Genomic DNA, 22180 nt, shown 5'->3' with positions numbered 1-22180 from the left:
CGGGGCCAGCCGAGCCGCGGCCCGGCCTGGGGCGGTGCGAGGGTCGCGCCCGCCTCTATTGAGGGGCCGCAGTGCCGCGGCCGGAGCGGCGTTCCGGCAGGGGCCGGGGGGTCTGGGCGCCGAGCGGCGCCTCACGGGGCGCCTCACGCATCGCGGTTCCCCAGCACCGCTCGTCGGCGCGGCCCGCGCGCCTCCGGACGGCAGGAACGGCGGGAGGCGCGCGCGGGATCGCGCGCGGGCGGTCCCCGGGTTCCTCCCCGCGCGGCCGCCGGTACCGCGCGGGGCGCGCGCCGGGCGCTGGCGGCGCGAGTGCCGCGGGCAGCAGGTACGTACGGGCAGCCTCGGGGACGGAGGTACGAGCGGGGAGCCCCGGTCTGTGCCGTGCCCCGGCGCGGGCAGCGGGTCTCGGCCGTGCTCGAGTCGCGGGACCGTACCGTGCACCAGCGCGGGCAGCGGGTCTGTGCTGTGCCCCGTCGTGGCCGTGCGCGGCTCGGGGATGCCGGTCCCTCCGCCTCCCGGGGCCGCCGCACGCCCCGCCGTCCCCGGGGTCGGGCGGGGCGGCCCGGCGGGCTCCCCGCGCCGCGGTGGCGGGGGCCGCGCTGGCGGGTGAGCCCCTCCGCGGCGGACAAAGGCACCGCTCGTCGGCGCGGCCCGCGCGCCTCCGGACGGGCCCGGCTGGACAAGTTCTGATGTGCGAATCCGGAATGCGAACAGCCCCGGTAATGCCTAAGCGTGAAAGTTGCTTTTATTGTCTGTGTGTGCAAACCCACCCAACGGTGGTGCCTCAGCCGTGTCTTCACGCAAGAATACTCTGTGTCTGTAAGGCGCTGCATTGCTTCTTGGAAACCCCCTGTCCTGGAGTAGCACCATTGCTTGCCCCTACGAGAAAAGCAATAGTAATTTCTTTTCTGGAGTCGAAATCCATTTAGAGTGCTCTTTACTAGGGAATTTTCGGTTTGCCTTCCATAAAATATAATAAACTTAATAGGCCTTTTTTGTTAGACTTGTAGAGGTGAAATCTAAATTGTGGGGACTGATGAGCTGCAATGGGACAGCACATCACAGTAACTTTTCTTAAAAATAGTAGTATGTGAACATGCATGGTTTCAGAGCTTGTTAGTATACTGAAGTTAGGAAAAGGTTCTGCTAAGTGTGTCTCCAAAATTTCTTGGTTCTTACATGAAAGTTTAAGAGCAAACCGATCTACAAGCTCTGTATTAGAGCATGCACCTGACACCAGTTGTAACAGCTGCAGAAGACTGTATGTGTAAAAGAATAAAATGAGTGATGGAGTAGGGGTATTTACAGCTGTGAATGCAATCAGCAGAGAAGGCTCATTTGTCTGAACGCAGGGCACTCTCATAGACACACAGTCAGAAACTGCTGCTTTGCTGTGTGACTCTTAGGAATCCTGCTAATTTTGCAACACTTATTACTGGAATTTGTACAAAGAGGGGTAAGCAGCCTCTGTACTTTTAACGTGCTGTAATAACATTACTAACCAAGTGTGGATTAGAGGAAACAATGCTGATAATAATTTTTTGATAGCTCGTGTGAAGATGCTGTGAGTTCCTGCAGGACACTTGTAAAAGGGTTATTGCTGCCACAGTCACGTTAGGTGGGGGTTATAAATTAGACTGTACAGTGGAAGCTTATAGGTGCTTTGCAAGGAGATGCTGCACTTAGCACTGTGCACCAGGTATCTTGTATGGTAAAATGTGTGTCTCGATGCTGTGAACAATGTCTTGCGAGGCAGAATACTCTGTGCAGAGAAGGGGAGGAATACTTCTCATTTACAGAGGATGCAGAATAAGAAGCAAGTGTGTGCTGCTTCAAACGTGTTGTGGTTCCTAAATGCTGGGAAGAGTGTGCCCACAGTCAGCGAGGGGATGGTGTGAGCGCGGAGCCCATTTCCGAAGCGATGCATGCATGCATTCATCTACTCATTGCCTGTGTTTCTGAACAAAGTGGAGTTTTTGCAGCTCTGTCCTGATGCTATGCATTGCACAATTGTTTAGGGCAAGATGCTGTTTTTGCCTGAAGGGTGAAAAGAGGTGGTAGATGCACGCAAATTTAGATGTGGTTATGGGGTAGTCATTATGCTAAAGACAGCAGTGAACGGCAAGGACACGAAGCAAGAGTACACATCTGCTATTTCAGCCACAAAACTGGAGTAGTAGGTGAGATAAAGATCTGAACTCGCACAGGTTTATGAAAAGGCCAGTAAGAAAATTAAGATGTGAGCTATGTATGCTTGCAGTGTGAGTACCAGTGCAAGCCTGCTACTCAGCTGAAGTATTTTCAGATCTTGACTGACAGCATAAATGCAGAACATAACAGTGTAGCTGTCTGCCCTCTCGCTGTGCCTGTTCCCAAAGGTTAGTTGGATGCACGTGTGATTACAGTTCTGAAGGTGCCCTGTACAAGATGCTTGGAGCTCATTATGCTTTGCCTCTCCTGGCCCCCAGAGCTGTAGTGCTGTTACACCAACGTGGGTTCAGTGGTGACTCCCCCAAACCTGGCTACCTGGCAGCTTGCTGTTTGTCTCTGATGGTGTCTCCACTGCGGAGTCTGATGCTGCAGTGATGTTGCATCACACATTACTTTTAGCGTGGCGGGACAGAACTAGCAAAATCCCCAGCAAGATGAAGCGCATGGTTTCCGTGTTACTGCACGTGATTAGGTCCAAATTAGGAGGAGAAACTGCACTGCCCTGCGAGATCCTGACATGACTAAAATTTACCTGCATCATCAGTATTTGTTTAAATTAGTTGTATTACTTGGCAATAGCACAAGAATTAATTGAATTGTGTTATGCAGGACAAAACTGCATCTTTTCTCAGGGCAGGAAATGGGGTATTACTTCAGTTACAGTGGTGCTCAGCTAAACTGCTTCCTGGACAATGGGATTAACTAACAGAAAATATACTTTATCCCTATGAGCACTGCAGAACCAATATTGATATAGGAGACTGAGCTGGAGTCCTTTCTGCCACATGTGTTAACATCTAAAGTGTCCAGTAAGTGCCATTTGAAGAATCTATGTTGCTAATTGGTATATGAGAGGAGGACTGAGGTTTGAGTCCTCCTTTTCCTCTCCTCACTGGTTCTAGAGTGGTACTGTGTGCTGCTGAAGGGTATTTGCTACACTCTTGTTAGGTTCAGTAATATGAGGATAAGTTTGGAATCAGCGGTGTTGGAAAACGGAGAGTTTCAGATTTTTTGATTTGGAAAAAATTTCTGAACTTTTGGGAGTATTTATGTAGTGCAGGTGGATATGAGCATGCTTGATGAAATGCCATTTTCAAGATAAAAATAATTTAAAAAAAATAGTAAAAGGTTGGCTCTTACTGCTCTGGGGTAGAATTTTGCCGTTGTTCATTCTTTGGCTCTAGAGGTTTCTGTCCCAGGTGAATTGAAACCTTTTTTCCTCCAAATTTGTAGGTGGTGTGTTGTGGGCAGCAGCAGGGTTACCTCAGTGTGTCATATTTCAGCCCACCCATTTGCTGGGCTTAGGATTTGGTGTGACAAGTTGATGTATTAGGTTTAATTCTTAATTTAGATATAAGGTCCCAGTGAAACCTGCTGTCTCCGTGTGATCCCATTGAAATCACTGGGTGTGCATGAATAGAGTGAAGTCAAGCCCTGTAAATTTAAGCAGCAGTGGAGGTTTTCTAACAGTACTTGTCAATGTTTATCAACTAAGCATTGTAAATTGAAACATCAGCTTATTTCTTGGTTTATTCGTCTGTCTTACGTGCACTTTATCATGTTCTAAAGTTCAGTGTTGCTTTGATGTGTTTTAACCAAAATTTCTTTGGGGCAATTTTTGTATCTTTCCTTGCATCTGTAAAGCACCATGTGTGCCTATAGCATTACACACAAATTAATCTACCTTTGAAAATGACTGTTCAAATCCATTGGTTGCAGAGTTAGACGTGTAAGTTAGCAAATACCTGATTTAGGGTTGTGCAGACACAGTTCTGTTACGAGCCACCCTGCTCACTGAACGAGGCAGTGATTTGCAGGAAGAGTAGTATGTGATTTTAATAGTTGAGAGGAGGATTAATGCAAATGGAGCTAAAGTAATAGGCTGTTCTAAACGTGGTGCTTCCAGATTTTCAAGAGCTTTACTTTCAGCCCAAATAACCTTGCAAATTAGTTTCTAACACGGAACGTCTTGGTATTGGAAGGCATAGCCCCTTTTGTGTGTTTGTTTGGTTTGGGTTTTATTTTGTAAAATTACACTACATGGAGGTATAAACTTCCCTTGTTGACTTTAAAAAAATCCCTAAATGGGATTGGAGCCTTCAGTGGTGATTTCTAATTTGGGTAATTGCCTTATTTGGTGAGGTTGTTACTGGATGAATGGGGAAAGGACCTTTGGGTTCTGTGCTTCGTGTAGGGGAACAACAGGTGAAGTCCGACCTGTTTCATCCTCCTCTCTGCTGTGTCCTGCCTCTGCTTTTCAGCCTCAGCAGCCTCCCAGTGCTCACAGCGCACTCGCCTCTGTTCTGTCAGAGGTACCAGGTGCCCAGCCCTTTGTGGCTTTTGAGAGGCCATCTTTTTTAATACTTGATTTAAAAAGCAAGCAGGCATAGGAAAACAGTTCAGTTTAACTTGAATGGATTGCTGTGAGACAAAGAGCATCTCTGCTGTTCCAGGGAACTTCAAAGGCTGCCTGCAGACTAGGGAAGTGTCAGAGCTTCTCAAAAAAGTTGTGAAAGTCTTTGTAGTGGAAAGTGCTATGTGTCTGATAGTTAAGTGTGCCTACCAGGTTTTTCCACTAATAGAAAATGAAAATTCTTGCATAAAAATAGTAAAATACAAGTTTTATTGGAGTTAGTGAGACCTTTACTGTTGAATTATTTTACAATTCTTCCTTCAATGCTTTTGTTCAAGTTTATAAAATAATTTCTTGTAGAAAAGCAGTCATTTGGACTACCAGTGAATTTGGCTGATGGTACAAATGTATAAAGAAAGCTCTTCTTTGAGTGAACTAAAGAGCTCCTGTCTGTAATAATTAAAGCTAGCAAACATACAGGATGTAAACATGAGGCATGTGGTGTGTCTCAGCAAGCAGTGCATAATTTTGCTCTGTATATAATCGCTGCCTGCGTTTTACAGTTCACGTGTAGTAAATATAATTGCATTTTTATCTGGAATGATAAAAGCAGACAGCTTTGAAAGCAATTTTTAACAGGAAAGGGAGATCCAGTCAAAGTTCATGTGTTAATTGCTCAAGTGTATTAAAAAAAAAGCCAATCTGAACGATTTTTCTTGCACATATTTGTTGCTTTTCTTCTGTTACCAGCAGCCACATCCAGAAATCTGAATGCTCTCTTTTTTTTTTTTTTTTCAGTCTTAAGAAGAAGGACTTTCAGAGCAGGGGCAGTAGCATAATTAAACAGATATGTTTAACTTGGAAAGGTGTTATTTTTAGAACTAGCTCAAAAGGGCAGGTACTCCTTGGAGACATTCTAATATGGTCAGAATTGTCTCCTCCAACTAAAGAGCAGTACAGGACGTGGGCAGCATCAAGGTTTACTTAAAAGTTTTTGACACATGTTATCTCTGGGCAAAAAAAATAAATTGAGAGGAGGCTGCAGGGTGGGCACAGCTTCTGAGTCTCTGGGCTCTTGGTGCTTCACGAAAGTGCAGGTTGCAGGGAGGCTGCCCGTGGGGGCAGTCCTTGCTCCCTTCCTTTCTCCGGCCATGCTGGTGCTGGTTCTCTTGCCCGTGCCCTGGCTCCTCTCAGAAGTGCTGGCTGCAGCGCAGGGGCTCTGCCCTGCTGCGGGGGCTCTGCCCTGCTGCGGGGGCTCTGCCCTGCTGCGGGGGCTCTGCCCTGCTGCGGGGGCTGTGCTGGGACAGCAGCTCTTCTGGGCTGCCCTCCTCGCTGCTCCCCTGGATTTACATCCTCAGGCACGGGGAGCAGGGAGGTTGGTGGTGCTCCTGGTAGGAAGGGGTGTGTGCATGAATTAATGGGCACGCTGCAGAGATATTTTTCTCCTTACTCTCTTTTTTTTGTGATTCACATTTGCTCACTTTTCCACCTCTGAGCAAAGGGGAGCATATGGCAGTGTGCTGTCCATCTGGTTGCCACTTACTGTGAAATCATTATGCAGGCAAGTTTGGCCCCATCTTGAATTTCTTAGGTAGGAAAAACTGTTACTAGAATGACAGCTGAAGTGTTTATACTGAGCTGTAAATGCGAATTAAGCACAGAATGAACACAAAGGGCTCTTTCTGAATATTTTCAGTCTTCTACATTAAAAAACCCTGACTTGTGCTATGCTAGTATTTAAAGGAAATAAGGCTGGGATCCTCATTGTGAACAGTAGACTCTTCAAGTACAGAAAAAAGGCAAGTTCTGTCCCAGAGGATTTGCAATCTAAATACATTTTAATGAGAATATGGTGAATGGTGATAGGTGCTTAGGAGCCCCTTTGTTATAGAGATAATACTGTATGTATGTCACGAAAAATTCCATTGACATTTTTGCATCCTTTGCATCCTAGCACAAGATTGTCAAATAGTCTCTTGAAATGCATAGCAGATGTTAGTTCAGGTCTGTGCATTTTGGGTATACCCAGGTATTTCTTGTTTACCTGCATATCAAGGATCAACACTGGTAAAGCGAAGTCTTACTGTCTTTGGTACCATGAACGCATGTACATTTTTGTTACCACATTTCACATTGCAAACATTGAAATAGTACTAACCTAGCTTTCCTCTAGTTATCTAAAGGAGTACCACTGAAAGAAACAATGAGATTATGTTTATGCTGTAATATTCTGATACCTTATCTGCAGACAAGAGTACCTGTGAAAGTAGTTTTTAAATTCAATTTATTTTATAGTTAGGAGGGTTAACTTTTGTACATTTTCTGTTGCGTAAGTCAGGAGCTTGTTTTTCATGTAGCCACATGGAAAAGCCTATATATTTTAAAATTGGAACAGGTGGCTATATAAGTAGAAGATAAGTCAGAAGATTGTTTCAGATAAATTACTATCTTTCTTGCTGTTTAGATCAGAAATCCTCACTTCTGATTGTTACATGCATATTTATTATATAGTACTGCTGCAGTGATTCCACTGTGATATGTGATATGAAAGTGCTTCTGAACTGGAAAGAAGAGTTTTGTCTTTGTGGAGGAGAGTGGCTAGAGTTTCCTCACTGCATTCTTTAAAGTTTTCATTTTGTTTTGAATAGAAGTGCAGTCAAGTTTTTAAATATTGTAAGTATTGAGATTTTTTTGCCTGCAAGAGCCTATTTAAAGGACTGTAGCTTTCTGAAAAAAACTTTTGGTCTGTACTACAACATGCAATGGGAAAAGTTCATTTTGTTTCAAAAAAAAAAATCTGAAGTTTGAGATTTACTCCGAAGGAACTGGTTTTGAGCAGATATTCTCTGCATTAGTATGTCTTCCAAGTATTTTAAAATGGGAATTCAACCCTCAGTACTCAGCAGTGAAACTAGGCTGACAGTGGGAATTCTGAGTAGATTTGGGGAGGAGGAAATATTTCATGGCTTCTGTTAGAGTCTGTGGGACAGAGCTGTGGCCTGTGTGCTGGTGATGTACAGCCGAGCGCCTGTTGGGGAGCACGGGGCAGCGGCTCTGCTAAATCCCTGCTGAGCTGCACCTTGTGCTGCCGTGCTGGATGACTGGTGCTCTCTGGAATTTTTTTCCAGTTCAAAAGAAGAAGAAGAAGAAAAAAAGGAGGGGTAGCACAGAAACATTCAAAGCTTTTCTTTTAGCCCCAGTTCTTTAACTCAGAGCATCGGAGAGTACTTCCTGAGTAGTAGTTGGGGTTTTTAAATGCATGGTGTCATATGACTTGTATTGAAATTTTCTGAAATATATTTTATTTCAGAGTTTGGTGTAGGATAAATCTGCGATGAATCTAAATGTGACGTGCTGAGTGAGATTCATGGACATCTTCACCAAACTTGGCTCCCTGCTATTGTTTTTTAGTGTGAAAATGAGAAAGAATTCCTTTAGTAGGTTGCTTCTCATGAGATAGAAGTAATTGGTATGGCAGTTTCTCTCTGTTTTAGAAGGCAGAATAGTTACCACAGTGACTCCTGAGACTGACATTTGAAAAAGATTATATTTCGTTAAAGGTTCTAAAGAGTTTTAGTTTAATGATACCGGGCATCTTCCTGCATCTATTATTCTGCTTTAGAAAAAGAAGTAACTGTTGTGCAGGTAAAAAGCCATGGTTCTAGCTAAGGAAGAGACTATAACAGTTCTCTTGAAGTGCTGCTTTTAGGCTGGTACCCAGGCTTCATATCCTGCCAGGAGGCAGGAGTTTTGATGTGTAAATGAAGGTATTCTTTAAATGCTGGGAAGGCCTGGAGTGCCAGGCAAAGGATTCCCTCAACATCCCAAGGAATAGGAGCTCGGGGACTGTTACAACCCTTTGAATCTCGAGCTGCAGACTGTCCAGTTGTAAGGGTGATGTTTGGTTTGTTTTTTAATTGCATTCTCTTTTGATTAAAAATGCTCATCAGCAGCTCCCTTGTGCTTTTCTGAAATTTGGGAGTGATGGAAAGAAACTTGGTGTTTTTTCCATTAGCAGTTGGATATTTTACCCAATCTGACTGTAACACTTCATTCTGAAGCATAGATAGGCTTGTTGCTTTTGAGGAACTTCTTTCAGTATAAGAGGATTTCCCTTTTTCAGGGGGAGAGGACTGCAGTCCAAGTAGCTGGTAGCCTGCCAAGGCCCAAATCTGAAAGCACTGGGTACAGTGAACTAGCAAGCAAAGAGTAATTGGTTATTTGTTTGAAGCATTTGCAAATGCAGCCAGGTCTGCGAGTGCCCAGGCGGCTGGCAGCAGCTGGTGACTGATGTTTGCTGGGTTAAATGCAGTCAGTTTATATCCAGTGAGAAAGGTTCCACAGTCTCATCTGAGAGCACTGTTAACTGTTTGCTTTCACGGGCTGCCTTGGTGGAGACACTTCATGGACTGAGTGAACATGTGAAGTCAGCTAGCTTTCTTCTGCTTCACGTCTCCAGATAAGGATTAAGGTATGTGGGACAAATTGACTGGGAAATACACGTTTGCACAGTGCATTTTGTCGCGAGAGGGAGGACTTTATACTCTCGTGCCTGTGTATTTCACAAGCTTTAAAATCACTTAAACATACTCCCTTTTTGTTGGTGGCTGTGTGGGGCAGAAGCTTTCTCTCTTGGTGATGTCTAATGAAATTAGCTTGGTTATAATGCTATCATAAGGCAATGCCAAGTGTTCTTTCCTAGAATGAAGATAGAAAAAAGGGAAGGCCAGTGTTCAAAATATGAAGTTATAAAATGGATAATTCAATATTGCAAGAAAAACTGATAGCAGTGGTACTTTTCTTCCCTAGATGGACGTCTGATCTTGGAGCTTTTACTGGTTGTGTTTAAATGGTTTAGCAAAGCACTTCAGTCTGAAAAAGGCTGTTTTTCTCTTAATTTTACTGAGTATAAAGCATACTGCATGAACAACATTTGGCAGAAGAGAAGCAAAATGTATCTGAAACCTTTAATTATATACTGTAGGCAGCACTGTCTAGGTCAGAAGATACCATATTATCAAATAACATATTACAGGTATTCAGATCTTGCACAGTAGCTTGATTATTCAGTGAATAATTGGTCTTTGTTAAGCAGATAATGATACTGTTTGCATTCAGAGCCTAGATTTGAAGTATATGATATAGAATATTTGTATTTTAAATCATCTGTTATCCAGCTGATGCAAGAACTAAATAGAAAAAAGTTCAGTAAAAGCTTCTAGGATGGTAGGCTGCCTCTTCTGCTGTGCATGTCTCACTGACTGTATTATATCTGCAGTTCTGAAGAGATTTTTTTTTGTTTCTTGAATTTAATTTTGTATGGGTGTTTGCAGCAGTGCTTGGCATCATATAGATTGTTTAAACATAGACCGTATTAAAAACCAAACAGAAAATGCCCTGAAGAATAAAACAGTTTGGAAGCTTTCCAACCTGCTGGTGGGTATAAAGGGAAGAAAATATATTGTGAAGGAGAACAAGAGTATGATTACAGGCAAATAGGATTTATGAGAGAAATGCCAGTCTTTCTGTGTCACACACCACACCTTATTTTGCTTATCTAGAGAAGAGAAGGTATTTCTGCCTAAATATATGAATATTTACTTAGGCTTTTTAATCCTTAAAGATCCCAAGGTAAAATATTAAATTATTGACTGCAGTGTCAATAGCTGGTAATTTTTACGAGTATGTCAGAATGTGAGCTCAAGGAAGTTTGCAGGTTCCTTGGGCACTTATTTATGTAAGCTTATGCTTGGAGGTGACTGTCAGCATGGGAGAATCCCCAGTGCTACAGTACTCTGTTTTGTACAGGCTGGGGAGCAAGTGATGATGGACAGACCTTTCTCGTCTGGGTTTTGTCTTACTTTCTTTTTCCCAAGGTGGAGTTTAAAAGAAAAGCTGTAAGGTGATAAAATTATTGCCTTAAAGGACAACAAAAGTGATCAAACCCACCCAAAGTAATGAGGTTTTTTTTTTGTATAAAGTGCAGTGTAGTCAGCTAATCAAAACACATATTCTGTGTGACTGTTTAGCCTGCAGAAGATCGGCCTGCCTTGCAGTAGAGAAGTTGTATTTTCCATGTGAGCTGAGTACCCATTTGAGCCGTGATCAGCATTCTGCCTTCCCTAAGGAGATGGCAGTGATTGTAGCATTTATCATACATAAAGGAGTCTGCCTTGCTCTATATATCTGCCAAAAGACATGTGAAAAATAGAGACCAAGGCAGCAGCATCCATGATCTCAGTAACCCCTCAGACAAGAAGACTGATGGTGGGCTGGCGAAATCACTCCTCCCCTGCTCACCTGAGCCCTGTATTTAGCCACAGCAGTAGTTTTGAGTTGGGCTGATTTAGAAGCCTGTCTGTAAAGGAATCTGCTAGCAGAATATTGGCTGAAAGGTTTGTGTAGTGCATGAAGCTGTTGACCTGTGCTGCAGACACATGAACCTGGTGAAAACAAATCCTTGTTCACACCAGAAATTGAGTAGCTGGGTAGAGTGCTGTGGCTTACATTAAAAATGGTTACTTGAAAATTCAATGACATCATGGGCAAGAGTTGGAATTTTGGTGTTCAAGGAAAAATTGTAGTGCATACACTTGTTTTACTAAAAGCAAGGAGTTTGTCTGGGTTATTTAGGATTGAAAAAATCATAGAAGGTAATGCATGTTGTGCTGTCATCAAGCAGCTTGTGTCTGAAGCAGAGATGTAAACCCAAGGGCAGAAGTTCTGTTCAGGGAAGGAAAGATGGAGCAGAGTTAAGTTGCAGAGCACTTTTTTCATGGAAAAGCACTGAATATTAGAATTTTGCTTTAGTCCTCTGCTCTGTAACATGCTAGCAAAAATGATGGATCGGTGATTCTTCTGACTTGGCAAGATTAGGGCTGCTCCCTGGAAAATGCAGCAAAAGAGCCTCAGAGGCTGCTCTGGCTATGCTCACAGATTGGTGTGCCTTTGCAAGGAGAGGAGAGACAAAGGACTCACAAGGCAAGATCAAAATAAAAAATGGTGTATAAAAGGTGCCATACATGACCTGTCTTTCAATTTTCACTAAGGGCAATGAAGCTGCATGGTATGTAATTTCTAACTATTTTCCTTGTATCAAGCTAAACATTCCATTCATTTTTCCCTCTAAGGACTGAACTATAAGCATTCTTGTGAGTCGAGCAAGGACAGGTCTGTATGTAGCAGCAGCTACTGGAGCTGCGTGCTGGACCAAGCTGCTTCCCTTCTTGCATGGTGTGTGGCGTGAAAGGTGTTCAAGTCGCTAATTGCTAATTTAAAATTCAGATGAAGGGTTGGATGACGATATTTGTATGTCCATAGCTAGAGTTTGTGTATCCTCTGTGCAAGGAGCATGGCAGTGTTTTCAAGCTTAGATTTTTGTCTGTTTTGATAGTTTTGTGTTTGTTTTGGTGCATGGATAAGCGCATGTTTAAATTAGTTTTCGTATTTTTTTCTGAGATACAGTTTTGCATTTATATAATAATTTATAACTGATTGTTATAAACTGATTGTTATCAGTTATATATTATGCAACTGAACTGTTAGAGGAAATCATTCAGGCATGGGTTTTTATTGAAATAAGATCTAGTAACACTGTTCACTATTACAATTTATTTACCTAGAAAATCCTACTAAGTTTTATCCTTAAATAAGCATGTAAGCTCTCTTTCCCTTCCCCCAGTTTTCACAAATTTCAACACTGTATCTGCTGGCAGAGTGAGTAGGTGGGGTAAGGAAAAGCATTTCAGCCAGGTGGACTTCTTGTCATTATCTATAATGTGTGTATGCACATGTGGATCCTGTAATTTTTCTGCCTTCTGGGCTCTCTTAAGTTCATCCTGCTGCAGAGCTTCGAGTTTGATTTGTACTTTCCACCAAGTTGTCTTTGGGATAGCCTCTTATTCCATTGATTTGCTGTGATATTTTTATGCTATCTGTAGCAAAAGGAGATGCTTAAGGAGAAGTATTTAAAGAATTTCAAATGTGCTTTTCATCTTCTGGACACAAACTGGTACAACAAAGGTGAGAAAAGTCAGCATAATGTGACCAGCCATCTCTGTAAGTTGTCAGTAGAGCAGAGTTTGAGAACATCTGGACTGTGAAATGCACCTCTTGAACTTTCATTGATTGGCTCCTTGGGCTGCCAGCCAGGAAGTGTATTTTTAGATACTTGCAGCAAATTTTATTGCATGTGAGCGAATGCCAGATCCATAGTTCTTCAGCTGCTGTTTTTCAGTAAGTAGGGAAAATGGATTTGGGTTTAAGTTAAATAGTTAATCTCATGCTGCATTGCAGAGTGCAATTTGTACCTGAGTTAGCTGTACCTGAGTTAGCTTTAAACTGGGCAATGGCAACTAGTCCCAAAGCCCAGCACAAACTGTGGTAATCCTGTGTGCTAATCCAGAAAGTAAAACTATTGGCCTGGACACAGTGAGGCACTCTTTTCTTTCACTTAGCCATGGCCTCTGAAAGCAGGGATGAGAAAAATGTGTCTGTGTGTTTTGTTTTTTATGGCTCACCATATATTTTTTCCTGAACAAAGGGAGGCATATTAATTTAATGGAAAATGAATGGGTTGACTCCTTATATGAGTGAAATGTGATGCATGCTACAGTTACATAGCACATTGGAGTACAGCTATTCCTTGGGATTTTGAATCGAGGTTCTTGTTAAAAGCAGGAGGAAATAGTTCTGCCCTCCAGCTGTGTGCTCTGCCTGCAGCAGTGGGCAGGGCAGTGTTGAAATGTAAAGTGTGGGGATGCCTGAACTGATCTGATCTCAGTGGCTGCCTTGGTCCCATCACATTCCCAAAGGATTCTGCTCTTGGTTGAGGGTGAACTGTGGTTTGGCCTGCCTGTGTTTTTGCCCTTTGGATGCTGTCTGATGATACTTCAGTGGCATCACTCTTCCTTTGGACATCTCTGTTTTGTGCTCTGTACAAGAACATTTCCAGTATTACTGGCTTTTGAAACTGCTTGTTAATGCAATAGCTTGTCAAAACCTTGTTCATCTTCCATTCAAGACAGAAATTTTCCTGTCCTGAAGCACTCCCTATTTCTCATGCTGTCTGTCCTGCAGTTTCTCCTGAAGAGTCCTCTGTTCAGCATCAGTGTGGTAGGTCCATTAAACCAACCTCTGTTGATAAGGTATATAATCTATGCTGGTTCAAAACGGTGTGATCTTATTACTGCAAATAATGCCTCAAATTAGATTTAGTGCTTTGGAGCAGGGATTATATCACTTTAAAAACCACCTTCTAAATCACCTAATGTGTCTCTAAGTAGCATGTGAATAACTGAAGCATGGACTAACTTTCTTGTGTTCATTTCTGTGTTTCATTTCTGTTCATTTAAAAATCATAGGATTCTGGTTGTCCTTTTGGTGTTTTTCCCATCTTGGGCTGCAGTGGATTTTGCAGTGGATTTTGTCAGCTCTCACTGAGAGCAGATACCTGGGACCATCTGAAAGCTTTTTGCCCTCCACTGTTCAAGTGTTGTGAGCTCTACAGTTCATAACCTGTCAATTGTCAACACTGTGTTTTAAAAGTGTTTGTTGAGAGTGAGAAGAATTATACAAGAGAATGTTTTACTAAGGACCAGTGTTTTGGAGCTATGAAGATGAGAAATGAAGGCTCACAAGATATTGCCCCTTTAAATCCTGCACGGGTTTTTGCAGCAGATTGTCTTATTTCTAGTGCTTGTTTTTACAGTGACAAGTGCGGTAAATCTCTCACCTGATGCCAGTATCATAGTAATACCTCGCAGATATTCTTCATATATTGGAAAATTTGTATTAATTTGGATTTTTATATTTCTGATTCAAATAAGATTTCAAAAGCAATTAATTTTATTTTTGGAATATTTTCATATGTATCTAAAAAAACCTCAACAACCTACACTTGCAATAATTGAGGCTTTTCTTTCTATTGGAAAGTGGCAGGATTTTTATCAACAGAATGCTAGATCAAAGGTCACAAACTTGAATACTAATCCAGATATTAGCATCTGTTTCCTATGTGGTCTTGGGCTTTGTGTTTAGTTAGGAAGTATGTTTTCAGTAACTTATTTAAATTCTATTGAAGACGCTGGGGAGTCTTCAGCTGAGTTTGATAGATTGTTTAGCAGGTAATGGTTGGTTTGGAGGGGTTAATGCAATGGTGATACACAAAATATTTCTGAAAATTTTCAGAGCTGTTTCACCAGCTCTTCATGATCTTAATCCCAAAAGCTAATACAGATGCAGCTTCTTTGCTCTCATTTGTCTGTTTTTAACGTGTTTTTATGAGTTTCCTGTATCCTAAAAAAGTTTAATGAATATACTGGCAAAGTAGTTTGTTTTGTTCTTTTTTTTTATTTTTAATAAAGATGAATTGATAAATCTTAACAAAAGTCTATGTTTATAGCTGTAACAGACACAGTTCTGTTACAAGCAGGCTGACAGGTTACAGGTTGAAGAGCAAAAATGTGTTTTATTTATATCTTGACATTTGTTTACTGTTCTGGGGCTTGCATTGCAGTATGGATCCGTTGCATAACCTTTGCTTGAAAAGCATCCTTTTATCTGCTCAGTGTATTAGACAGAACCTCCTTATTGGATATGGGTCATGGGACTTGAAGTACTAAATAAGATACAGCTGAAATAGAGCTGAGGAGGGTGCAGGATGGCTGCTGCCTTGGGTCACACAGCGGCCAAAGCTTTGCTGCCTGCGCGGTGCCACTGAGTACTGAAGGATAGAGGACAAATGTTTTTTTTTGTGGGGCAATGTGGTTAGGGTCTCCTGATTTCTTTATGATCTTCTGTTTTGAAGAAAGTAGTTACTAAACAAAGCTTTTTAAAACATGTGTTTTATATATTCCCTGTGCTGAGCTCTGGGGTAGCAGAGTTTGTTGCATAAGCTTCCATTGTACATTTCTCCAGCAGACACTGTCATGTTGATAGAAGTGTTCACAGAAAATTATTGTATCTCCTTTAATAAATATTTGTTATAATTATTTAATACACTGGCAAAAGCCACTGAGGTCTGATTTGAAGTTAGTGCCAGGCATTTTAAATGAGAATGGAGAACTTTTCTCCATCATCTCCCTAACTGCAAATGAACTACTAAGGCTGTATATTAAAAGAGAAGCCTAGGAATTAACATGCATGACTTTTAGTTGAAAATACTTGAGAGGTTTGTATATGCTATTTGTTTCTTCCCATTTTGCTATGATTTGGTAAGTGTTGGGTAGAACAGTTACTCCAAAGTTTACTTGTGGAATAGCTGGAGAAGCTGAGGGCAGGTCCCTCTCTGTGTCAGTGCCTGCCCTGAACTTTCTGGCTGTTGTCAGTGGCAGCAGGAGCTTGCTGGGGCAGAACCTCTGGGGTTCTTGGGGACACTTCAGGAGCACCAGCTCCCAGGCAGTGATCCATGTGCTGCTAGATTCATCAGTTTGCTTTCCCTTATCATTGTGTCTTACCACTAACAGTTCCTCTAAATTTATTACAAAAACCTTTCTAAGGCAGGAAAGTTCTCTTTTTTTGGTTGGTTGTTTTTTTTTTTTCCTTCTCATTCTTTTCCTCCTCCATAAAGGAAAAACCAGGGTCCAGGAAGCCATGGTGTAGTCCTATGAAGGCACCTGATGTGGCATTCAGGCACCGAAGTCCAAACAGCTGGAACAGCGTCAGAGCATTAACGCTTCTGTTTGAACCATGGTGCATATTTTATCTGCCTGTAAGATATCACTGTTCTTACTGCTCTGTGCCTCTCTTGCTCGTGTTCTTCTGGGGCTGTAGTTTTACCACGTGTCTTTAGGGCTGTGGTTCAAAGTGCATTGCAGAAGCCTGAGGGAATACTGAGGTAAAATTTATATCTGAATCCCAGAGAATCCTCATTGCTTCACAACATGGATTTCTTAGTGTATTAGCAGTAGCACCAAATTAGTATGCCGCAGGAAAAGCTGGTTCTAGGCTCACAGTTTTGAATCACAGTAAGATTAATTTCCTAGTGAAGAGTGAACTTTGTGAGCCTCTAGCAGCTGAGAAGTTGATTTTGAGTTTATCTTGATGCTGATGCTATCAGTGAAAGAGCACAAGCTGACAGTACTCCCCTCTAAATCAAAGGGACTGCATGGGTGGGTGTTCCTGCATCTTCTTTGAAATTTATTCAGTAGCTTGTGATACTTTGCATTTCCTCATGTGACAAGAATATCAGTCCTCTCTGTTCTTGCGGAGTTTAAAAGAGATGAGGGCTGGGTAGGGATGGTGATGTTAGGTATTCTTGAGAGGGGAAGAAGATAAATTGGACATTTTTATTTTCCATATATGGTTTATTACTAGTAGCTGAATACATTTTAATATGTATTTATATGAATAAGCAAATAGCTTCATTCTGAAGGAATTCTGCGTGCCTGTGCAGATCAAATGCTTTTTAACATTTTCAGAAAGTACTTCTCTTGCATACTTCACTGATCCTTTTTGTATTCCATACAAAATAACTAAGGAATCAATTACTTCTAGTAAAAAAGAGCCTTTGCTTCCCATCCCTTTTCCAGGTCCAGTGGGAAGAACTGTTGCCTTATCTGTTCAGTTTGCAGTGGTCAGACTAGGCAGAGTCCAAACATCTGCTGGCCACATGTGTGTCCCCTGTGATGTGTTCAGACTCAGAGCTCAGGGGAAGGCACACTGCTGCAGGGGGAATCCCTGGCCCTGTGTGTGTGTCCCCTGTGTGTGTGTGTCCCCTGTGATGTGTCCAGGCCCCGTTAGGGCTCAGGGGGAAGGCACGCTCTGCTGCAGGGGGCAATCTGCCCCAGCTGGTGGGGCTGCTCTGGGTGGGCTGTGCCTCCAGGTACTTCACAGGACTGTCTAGGCTGGACCTGCTTGCTCACAGCTTGCGCCCCATTTCTCACCAGTACTTGGTGGCAGAAACCTGGCCTGTAATTTGCAGTAAGTGCATTCCATCACCTTCTGAGGGAACCAGGGTGACCTGGTTAAATGCACCAGACGTGTATTAAATAATGGCTCTCAGTACTCTGTGTGCTGTAATAAGGTAGTTAAATCTTGCCTTTTAGGCTCCCGGTGATCAGGAAAGCCTCTGCCAGCCAAAAGCATTATAGCTGTTGTGTCCCCATACCTCTGTGAGATAACTTGCCTCTGAAGTACAAGACAGATGTGAATTCAAGAATTTTAGTGTGTTTTTACAGAGTGGAGTTTATCCTGTGTACATCACCAGGATTAAATGCTGCAACTGTTGGTAAATTTGCATTCAAAACAGCTGAGTTGTTTGTTTCCAAAAGCTGAATTACAAAGCATAACACTGTCCAAGAGAAGAGCAATAAATGTCACATCAATGGGCTAATTGCTATATACTTGCTTTTAACATACACAGTAAAGCCATAAATTCATATAAATTTATTGCATTTTGTCTGGAAGGTTGCCCATAATACTTTCCAGGAATGACAAAACAGATATTTCTCACAAATATATTTGTGATTTAGTTGGTTCTTAGAATGAAATCTTTGGTTCCAGATGCTTGTTTTGATTTATCTAATAACTGGATTTAGTACCGATCTAGTTAGGTTTCTTTTGATTCTGTACTGCTGATTATGTGAAAAACAGAATTGGTCTAAAGAACTTCTCACTCTCCTTCCTAGCTAGAAATATAACATTTGTGGGCCTCACAGAGTCGTAATTGGCAAGATGCATTGAAATCCTCAGCTTCAAGAGATGCCAGCAATTTCTTACAAGATTTTCTCTGTACTTTCTCCCATTCTTATTGTAGTGTTGTGAATCTTTTGTATTTTCGTTGACGTTATGTTCTCTAGAAAATTAGAGGATACTTCTATTCTAAAATTTCTAAATGCCTTTAATTGCAAAATCCATTAGGCCCAGGATCTGAATAAAATTAAAATTGATAGCTTGAGGAAGAGTCTTAAGGTTGAAGGCTAATGGCTGAAAGATAATCTCAAAGTTACATTAAGAGTATGATCAGAAACTCAAGTTCGAGTTAAACTCCAAGTAAGATGGGCAGCACATATGGTGGATGAAAACGAAAATGTAGTGAGTTTTGCCTCTTCTTCTGACAGGTGGTGACAGACACTGGTGCTTTCACATGACTAAGGTTGCCACTGTCAGCCCGCTGGACTGACACATACCTCATACTCAGGGTGTCTCAAGGATTTGTGTTATTCTGCTGCTGTTGTTAAAAGCCTGAGTGAATTTCCAGCTCTGTCCAAAAAAAATTTGCTGTTGGATTCAAATGGACTTCTATTCTTCCCTCAAAAGCCATTAATAGGCTGCAAAAATTAGGTTCATGTCTGATAAACTCAAATCTAGTCAGAGATGACCTGCCAGGTATCTAAATAGACCTAAAAACACTAATTCTGGTGTTCAAAAGGGTACATATTTTTTTCTACACTATTCTAAAGAGCAGCTGGACTGATCTTTCCTGACTTGAAAACAAAAAGATGTGGCTGCAAGTTTCTGGTTTGGGTTTTCACTGCAGTTCCAGGGAGTGGGAAAAAGAGAACTAAAAACAACATCCAAGAGTTGACTCTTGACAGATGAAAGCAAAATAAACTGCTTTGAAACTAAATTGGTACTTGATTTGCTTCCAGTAGTAACGATTTGGTTTAATACAACTTGACTAGATTAGTGTCATTCCCAAACATTTAAATTCCGAAATGCTGTTGTTTTTAGCCAAGGAAGTATAAACCCAACTTTGGGGTTCAAGTCGGGGGGTGTGCATGTGGTTTTTTGTGTGAGGTTTGTTTGTTTGTTTGTTTGTTTTGAGAAACAGAATTTGTGACACAAAAAATCATGGTTTGTGGGGGGAGTGCCTGTGTTATGAAATTTGTCCAAACGATCATGGGACTGTGTGCTGAGTCCAGAGTCATTTCATTTCCCAGACTAGAAAACGCCAGATGTTTTCAGTCCAGTGGAGCTGTTGATGCCAGGCTCCTTCCTTATCAGCCTGTGAGGTGGCACATTTCAAATGCAAACCGACCCTGAGCTTCCAGGGGTGAGCCCAGGAGCAGCACCCGCAGCCATCTCCCCGAGCCTTCGGTGCCTCTTCCATCCCTGTGCTGTGCTGAGCAGGAGTCTTCTCCCTGGGAGCCGTGTCTGGCCCAGAGGCTGCTCTGTGTGTGCAGCTTTGACCTCACCTTGCAGCCCACCAGCAGCTGTGAGCAGAGCAGGGGATGCTCAGGTGTGCAGGGAGCTGCTGGGAGCCCTGTGCCCAGCCCTGCTGAGGGCTCGCCCTTGCTGGGGAGGCCCAAACTGGGAAGACCAGACAAATCTGTAAAGGGACCTTTTAGCTATGTGATTGTTCTCTTTTGTTTGTTCTCTGGACTCAAGAACCCTGTGGTGTGGGGATTTTTTCTACCACAAGCAGGAACTACAGATAACTGTGGGGATCACCAATTTATTACAGCTAAATACAAGCAGTTTGTAAAACGGAAAGGGAAATGGCATGCTTGGAATTACTTCAGAGAAAGAGATCAAATGAATAATTTGGCTGAATGAATGCCTTTTGTTTATTGAGGAGCTAAGAGCAAATTTGCTATTTGGATAGCCTTTGTGTATGGACAGGTTTTGCACATCTTTGAGATCCATATTGCTTTCAGTGTTTGCTGTAGTATTAAACTTCCCCAAGCAGAAGGCCCTCAGTGCAGAGAACACCTTTTCTTTGCCCTGTGGCATCTTCTGAATTAGCAGCACTGTGGGTTGCTGCAGTACCTGCCAGACCTGTGCCTTTTCTGGAAAATGTTGGGAGTGTGTGAGAGCCATGAATTCCAGCAGTGCCAGTATGCACCATGTCACATGAACTGTATGACAGCCCAGAGGAGCTGTGGGCAGCTCTAGTGTTAAGGCCTATTGATGCTGGAGCATTTGCAGGTCACAGAACCTGTCTGGAGACCTGCTACACAACCTCTGCCCCCCTCCCCAGCTTCCATTTGAAGAGAGAGCACAAGGAAGAAGCATGAGTGGAGTCTTTTTATAACCTTCCAAAGCAGAGCAGCTCCTCCTCAGTTTCTTTTGGTCTGGAAGTGCCATGTGCTGCACACCTGCAAGCTCCTTGGAAAGAGGGTGTGCTTGACTGGGCTCTCCTGAGTCTGTTTTGGATTAATCCTCCTCTAAAGGCTTGGTTCCAGTTGCTCTTACTTGTTCTGTACTCCAGATTTGCAGTACTGAAATGTTCAGGATTCAACCAATAATCGTGTTGCATTTGTGGTGAGATTATGAACTGTGCACAGTGTAACTGTGCACAAGACCATTTTTCTCTCTTTTGGCCCATCTAGACTTCTCTCTAGAAAGTGAGAGTCCACTTAGGGATAATGAGGGTCTTCAGTTACATGATTACATGCTGGGTTTTTTTCCTTGAACAGTGTTCTACTGAATTTCAGCATAGAGGATGATTCCACAAGGAAATAGAATTATGACTGCATGAGCAAGTGCAAATCTGCCATTTCCTAATTTGTGAATGCTTGACTTTTTTTTCCCTTTTCTTCCCCCAGTTGAATTACCTTTCCTGGAGTTTTTGGAGAAATTTTTTCCTTTTCTTTTTTTTTAATGTGGTGTATTTAAAAACTTTACTGTCAATCCCTCCATGAAAAAGATGCAAAATTCAAATGTCCCTTCTTCCTTGAAATAAAAAGCTCCTTCTCTTGTGCCTCTTTTCTTTTGGACACTGCCTAGGAATATTAAAGATTAAGGAAGTAAATTTGCTTTTTGTTTTCTGTGTGGCATCTCTGCATTCATAATTTTTTGACAAATCTAATACCTCATCAAATTCTTGTCTTACATAAGGCATTATGGAAGGTCAGTTTAATCAAAAGAATTTTTTTTAATATCATATCCCCTGATTTTTCCTGTTGGGGGAAAAAGAAGAACCAATTTTGTTTAACCCAAAGTAAAGCAAGGAAGTGCTGGAACCATGCCCACAAATTTGTCAGTTTTACCCCTTCAGAAGTACAAGTTGCTGGATTCCTGAAGGGAGCAGTTTTGGCATATATGACCAATTAAACTTTCTAAATGCAGATGATTGCAGCTAATTAAAATTCTCAGGACAAAAACAGTTGTGATCCCAGGGAGCCTGGGAATTTCAGTTCTTGGAGAAATGCAACTTGCAGTAGTGGCAATGTGTGATCACATCAGGTTCGTGGTGATCCTCAGGATGATATCCGTGGTGTTCATCACCAAAAAATCTGGCTTGCCTAATTCACAAGAGTTCAATGTGTAAATCACTCTTGCTGTTTCGCTTTGAAAGCGTCAGGGGTGATGTCTGTTCAGGTGTTTCCCCTACTCTTACTCTTATTTCAGATTATTCCTTTTCTTCCTGTTTTTCTGAACAGCTCCTGACATCGTTAGGATTGCCCAGCTGGCGCACGAGCAGCCATCGTTGGCATTTACGCCTCAAAGTGTGTAAGGCTTTCAGTGTATAGGCTGAGATAAGAACATAACTTGTTTGCACAAAGGAAGCAAAATTCTGTTTCTTGATGTGGACTAGATTCAGAGTAAAAAGCTCCAGTGTGACACAGAAGGAGAAAAACCCCCACAGCAGCCCTCCTCCTCTGCACCCGTGCCTGAGTCTCTTCAGTGATTTTATGTGTGTTTGCTCCAGTTGGGTATTGCCAATGGCCA

General features: G+C 42.3%; 1 protein-coding gene across 6 annotated transcripts in view; it reads left to right on the top strand.

The window, feature by feature from the left end:
- The first annotated feature begins 247 nt into the window (after positions 1-247).
- Positions 248-22180, top strand: part of TMEM266 (transmembrane protein 266) — an 83737-nt gene continuing 61804 nt past the window's right edge. For 2 of the 6 annotated variants that reach the window (XM_041489840.1, XM_041489839.1), the window contains exon 1: positions 248-325. The gene's annotated coding sequence lies outside the window, so the exon portion shown is untranslated. The remainder of the gene's footprint in view (positions 326-22180) is intronic. The other 4 variants (XM_041489843.1, XM_041489841.1, XM_041489845.1 and 1 more) reach the window with 4 other exon arrangements.

Source organism: Pyrgilauda ruficollis, unplaced genomic scaffold, assembly GCF_017590135.1.
Source record: "Pyrgilauda ruficollis isolate IOZ18807 unplaced genomic scaffold, ASM1759013v1 scaffold96, whole genome shotgun sequence".
Taxonomy (NCBI): Eukaryota; Metazoa; Chordata; class Aves; order Passeriformes; family Passeridae; genus Pyrgilauda; species Pyrgilauda ruficollis.
The sequence above is the reverse complement of the archived record's forward strand: the minus strand, read 5'-3'. Positions and strand labels throughout refer to the sequence as shown.